Raw genomic sequence first — 6,435 nt, forward strand, 5'->3', positions numbered from 1 at the left:
TGCAGGGAGTGAGCGAGTTGGAGAGGGTCCTGCTGGTTCCAGAGTCCGTGGTCCGTGACACTTGCAGGGCGGGCTGTGATTGCCCCTTGATCTTTGGGTGTGAACCAAGCCAGAAAGGGCTGCTGGCCCACCTGAGACTGGGCTAGTTGTGATTCCCCCCCCTCAGGCTGCTGTAGAGATGGGACCATAGAAGTGACTAGCTCAAGAGCACAGAGCTAGTGGACTCCTACTTAAGTGCTCTTTCTAGTAGATAAGGCATTATCTGTCACTTTTTAAGTGAAAGAAAGTGTTAGTGTCCCTTTCTTGGGCATGTCTGTGCACCTGCCCTCTGGTTGCATTTTACCCTGGAGACCAGCCTGGGGAGAGACGGGGTCACCCCAGAGTCTCCTTTCTGCTCCAGCGTCCTCTCTGCGCTGCTGTGCTCTCTGCTCCCTCAGCCTGACACCCCCTTCCGTGGCGGGCACCTTATTCTTCAGGCTGTCTTTCGGATGTCACCTCTGAAGTAGCCGCTCACCCACCTGCCCCTCCTGTGCTCTGTGTCTTGTCAGTTCTCTTCATAGCCCCGAGCAAGGTCTGTAGGCGACTTTATTTCCTGTGTGTGTGTGTGTGTGTGTGTGTGCGTCCCACTCGACCGTGAGCTGTGTGCGGGAGGACTTCCAGGACTTGGAAGGGCTGATGGAGGTCACGGCCCCACCCGGTGGGCAGCGCTGTGCAGGTCAGCCCGGAGCCTGCCTCACCGGGAGGCGCCCCCGACCTCCCGGCCTCCCGCAGAAGACAGACACCCAAGGAAGCCGCTTGCTGACTCGGAGGTATGGAAATGGTTATTGTTTTTTAAACGTTGAATTTCAGTTTTACCACTTACTTGAGCAGGTAATGCAGTCACACGACTCAGATAGGAAGATAGGAAAGGGCCCCCCGTTAGAAAGTCCCTCTGTCCCAGCCACCCTGGTCTCCTCCAATTTCCCTTCCTGCGCCATCCGGCAGGAAGAGTCTCTGCATTTACAAAAACAGAAGCAGAGCGACATTCCCTGCCTTTTCCTACATCAACCGTCGCCTTTGGCACACACTCCTCTGCCTGGCCTTCCCTTTGTGACTTGTCTGGAGTCTGGAGTGTTGTTCCATCTTGATGCAGGTCAAGAGCATCTTCATTCCTCGTGATGGGTGTGCGGTATCCGTTGCGCGGACAGGAGATAACGCATGTGGCCAGTCCCCAACTGGTGGACGCTCAGGTGGTCCCCAAACACTGGCTGCGGCGGGCTGCCTGCCTCGCGCGCCTGCGCACCTGTCCCTGCGTGAGTGCCGCGGAGCCACGCCCAGGGTCCGTGGGCGGCCAGGTGAGGGGAAGTTTGGGTGGCGTGTAGACCCAGTGCCAGTTTGGGTGGCGTGTAGACGCCCGATGACTCCGAGTCTATGCATGGGAGCTGCAGAGGGAGACACGCCGGAACCTGGCGCCCCTGCCCAGCTGCTGTGGCCCTTCTCACTCCTTCCCCCGGCCCGCACGTGCGCACAGCCTGGGGCGGCCTGTGCGCGCCGGCACTCTCGCCACATGGTGGCCACGGGCAGAACTGCAGCTCGCGGGGACCAGGAGCGCGTGGCCAGCATCCTGCATCCCCACGGCCATTTCCCCCGCCCTCCGCGGGAGCCGAGCGCCGGGCCGCAGCAGCGAACGAAACAGGCGTGCTCCGTCCTCACTGAGCAAATACCCGAATGCATGCAGTGCGCTCCCTGGCCGGCTGGACGGTGAAAGGTAAATGGCGTGGGGGGGGACGCCTCTCGAGGGGCTGACCTTGGAGCGGCAACCCGAGGAGGCGGGACTGAGCCGGGACACCTTGGGCAACGATTCTTAACGCCCGCTGAACATCAGAAGCACCTGGGAAGATTAAATCCACTAACTACTTGGACGCCACCAGAATAAGGCGCCAGACTGTGAGCTGGGGCTCGGGCATCTGGACTTTTTGGAGCCCAGCTGACAGCCACTGACCTGGCTGGAAGGGGCTCCGGGGAGAAGGAAGCGCACCTGCGAAAGCCCTGAGGCGGGGCCAGGGAAGGAAGGCTGGCGAGGGAGGGAGGGAGGGAGGGGCCCGGGAGGCAGGGGTGGGGGGATCAGAGGGAGAAAGCTGGGGGGAGGCCGAGGCGTGGATCCCGTGGCGCCGTGCGCTCTAGAGGAGACGGGAAGCCAGGGTGGGTGGGTGTTTTGTTTTTAAAACAGCTTTGTTGATGTATAATTCACACACTATACAAGTCACCCATTTGAAGTGTATAATTCAATGATTTGAAGGTATTTTACAACATTAATTTTTAAAAAAATTTGTGGTGAAATGTATATAACATAAAATTTGCTATTTCTACCATTTCTAACTGTGCAATTCAGTGGCATTAATCAGAGTTGTGTTTTCCAAAGTCCAGCATTCAGCTGCCGCCTTCACGCCAGGGCACAACCGGACACCACCTGTGCTCTTACATCTTCATCCGCTGAGGCAAGGGTCCCCCACGCCCCTCCAGGTGTGGCCGATGAGGGCATGTCCCACGTGCTGGGCTCCGTGCTGAGGCTTTCTGCGCTGTAATCTTTTAGGTCTTCCCAATGACTCCACGCATGAGGCAGGCACTAGAGATGGGCCCATTCTCCAGATGAGGAAACAGGGTCGGAGAGAAAGAAGTGACTTGCTCAAGGTCACAGGAAAGGTCAGTGCCAGAGCCCAGAGCCGGGACTCAGCCAGACTGTTCAATGCCCAAGCCGGTGCAGGGAGCCATCAGACGACACTGCCCCAGCCCCGGCGAGCCTGGTGGCTGCAGCACCGTGGTAAGAAGACAACACGCCTTCCCAGGCACCCTTTCCCCGACTACTCTCAGTTACCCGTGGGGTGTGTGTTGTCCCTTCTTTGCGCAGCCTGGGAAACTGAAGCTCAAGGGTTAAATGAATGTGGAGGGGTCAGGTTTTTAGTTGCAAATAACAGAAGCCACTCTAGCTAATTTGAGCAGGCAAAGAATTTGTTAAAAGGTATTTATTGAGTGGCTCACAGATCTCCAGGAGGGCCAGAGAGACGGGCCGGGAGACTGCACAGCCACCATCAGTGTCCAGATTGCATTGCTGGACCTGCTTGTTAGGACTTCCCCCATCAGTGCTGCTGGGCCCAGTCCCTGCAGCTCACTAGGGAGGCTGGGGACGTCCCTTCTGCCCCTTGCTGGCTTCCACGCAGCAGAATCCACTCCCACTGCTTTCACCTTTCGGTGTGTCTGGCCTGGCTGAGCCTGGGTCCCACATGGGTGCATCTGGTGGACTCAGCCCGAGTGCCAGTGGGTGTATTTGATCGCTGAGCCTGGGTGCCATCTGGGGACATGTGATTGGCTGAGCCTAGGTCACATGCCTGCATTCTAACTGCAAGGCTGGGGAAGCGAGAGTCGGGCTTCTGGTGCAGACTCGTAAGGTCTATGTTGACAAAATGACGACAGCGCCTACTGCAGAGCTGTCCAAGGTCTCTGTCCGCGAGGTCCGAGTAGAGAGTGGGATTCGAGGGCCGGTTTAAGCACAAGGCTCTGCATTGCCCAGAATTCCCTTTCCTTGAGTGGTTCCACGCTCAAGGTGACCAAAAGAGGAGCTGTGTGTGTGAGATTCTGAAGACAGAAGGGAAGCAGCAGCCTAAGGTCCTAAGGTCCCTGTGGTTAGACGTGGCGACAGATGCAGAGGCACCAGCAGGCTCCAGCTTGTCCTTGCTGTCGCTGAGCGTCCAGGCCTTCTTCCTCGCTCCTGGACGTCAGCGCCTGGCCTGTCACCAGCCACGTGGCTGCAGAGGCAATGCTGCCCCATTGATGCCCGACCCTGGGTCCCCTCTGCCAGATGTGCCTCACAGCTTCTCAGGTTGCCAGTGTGGGGAGTCCAGATCCCGTTCTTGGGCCTTACTGTCCTTGTCCTCCCACCGTTGTGCACAGCTCAATTCCCACGATAAATTACTTATCCCACACTCATAGGCCAGATCCGATGCATTGAGAGTATTTACAGAGTCACAAGGAGGCTGCAGAAACCCGTCTGCGTTTCAGGAAAGCCACGGGGCTGCCTCGGAAGAGATGCTTGGGGTCCGGACCTGCAGGTGACCTGAGCAGCCTGGCTGGAGGCAGCTGGGGAAAGAGTTTTTAGCTTTCTCTTTAGTTCGGGAAGCTACCACAGAAGGAGGAAGGATGGTTCGATGTTGAACAAGCCCGAGGTGGCCGGGCCCAGGGCTCTTAGCTGCCCAGGGCTCTCCTTTCAGAGCGTGGTGTTAATGGAAAACCGAAGCCTCTGGGCCCAGCAGATAGCCCAAGTTCCAACATGACAAGGTTTGTTACGACAATCGAGCACTGACCTTGGGTCACCTTGATGAACTGATGGCGACTGGAGCTTCATTTACATACACAGCAGCTCCCATGTTCCGGCAGTCTGTGCACGTTGCATTCTAATTACCTGCGTTTGCAGCAGAGCACAGCAACGGGCCCAGAGGGACAGAGGCTCCACAGCCCGAGAGTGGTGGAAGCTGCACTGGAACCTAGTCTAATGACAGAAAAAGGCCTGCTCTTAATCACCACTGTATCTTTGTATCGCTAGAGAAGCCTTTGCATAAAAGCCACGAATTAATTATTAATTAGACACTCATTCCTGGCGGGGCACAGTTTCAGGTGCCGGGGGCACCCGAGGGTGGGGCGGGGGCTGCAGGGCAGAGAGACGCCCACCTCGCCTCCCACCAGAGTTCACCAGATGCTCATCTTTGGCCAGATACCTAATGGCTGAGGCTCGAATGAACTTCTGGAGATAAACCCTAATGTATTCCCAAATAATTTAAACTATTATTACAATTATAATATCACAAATCAGGGCAGTCCACGTTCAAAGTCAGGCTGGGTGCAGGAGCACGTGCCACCCAGCCCTGCGGATCGCTCTGGCGGCCACCAGTGTCCCTCTGCCTCCTGCAGGGACATCGTGTCTGCTGAGGCGGCTGCTGTGGTCACTGCAGAAGGTCACCTATCACCGCCTCTCGGGCCTGAACACATTGTCCTTGGTGCTGTAATTCCATCGGAGCAATCCTGCAGCACGGGCGGAGCCTGAGGGAGACGCTTTCTGAATCCTTCCAAGGGAAGCCTCCCGTTATTATTTTCTGGTCCAACTTCAAGTGGCATCTGCAGGTGACTTGGGTGGGCTGCGGGGTCGCTCTGCCCCCTGGTGGTCACAGTTGAGCACAGCTTTGCGGGCGCTGAGCTTGCAGCAACCAGGGCTCAAAACGTGGGAAAAGTGGTCCTGTGTTCTTAACTCAAATTGCCCTTACCCAGGATAAACTGCAGGTCTAGCAACAGCACGATGCATCTCAAAAGCATTTCAGTGGGAGCAGCCAGGCACCAAAGGTTGCATTTTTCGTGAGTCCGTTTATATGAAATTCTAGATCAAGCCAAACTTTTTTTTTTTGAGACAGAGTCTCACTTTGTTGCCCAGGCTAGAATGAGTGCCGTGGCGTCAGCCTAGCTCACAGCAACCTCAAACTCCTGGGCTCAGGCGATCCTCCTGCCTCAGCCTCCCAAGTAGCTGGGACTACAGGCATGCACCACTATGCCTGGCTAGTTTTTCCTGTATATATTAGTTGGCCAATTAATTTCTTTCTATTTATAGTAGAGACGGGGTCTCGCTCTGGCTCAGGCTGGTTTCGAACTCCTGACCTTGAGCAATCCACCCTCCTCGGCCTCCCAGAGTGCTAGGATTACAGGCGTGAGCCACCGCGCCCAGCCCAAACTGACAGAAATCAGAGCTGTTGTATGTAGACTGGGAAGGGCACGAGGGAGCCAGCCTTTTGCCTGGAAACGTCGTCCGTCTTGATCTGGTGGTGTAATTATCCCAGCGTAATCACATATAAAAGTACATCAAGATGTATACTTGAGATTTGGAATTTGAGCAATAAACTTTGTTGATTACAAAATTAAAAAGAAAAAACCTCCTTTAAATTCATGAAGGAATCCCGTGATCAGATGTCCTGCTTCCCTCCTTCCCCTCCAGCAGCTGTGATGATTTTGAAAATAAACATCAGATCACACCACTCTCCTGCTGATCATCCTCTGACATCCTTTTTTTTTTTTTTGAGACAGGGTATCACTCTGTCGGCGGGGCTTGAGTGCCATGGTGTCATCCTAGTTCACTGCAACCTCAGACTCCTGGGCGATTCTTCCAAAGTGCTAGAATTAGAGGTGTGAGCCACCTTGACGGCCTGCCTGTATGATTTTGTGGAGGATTCTTGGAGTCACCTTTGCCACACCAGGCAAGAGCTTGTCGGAAAATTAAGGTCACATAAGAGGAAGCCATTTTATCACCTGGGTCCAGCTATGCCTGAAGTCAGGAGTCTCCAAAAACTTTAGGTTATTTCTCCCTCTCCCCTCCCTCCCTCCCTTCATACCTCCCTCCCTCCCTCTTTCTCTCCTTTATCC

The sequence above is a fragment of the Microcebus murinus genome, chromosome 16 (assembly GCF_040939455.1).
Source record: "Microcebus murinus isolate Inina chromosome 16, M.murinus_Inina_mat1.0, whole genome shotgun sequence".
Classification (NCBI taxonomy): Eukaryota; Metazoa; Chordata; class Mammalia; order Primates; family Cheirogaleidae; genus Microcebus; species Microcebus murinus.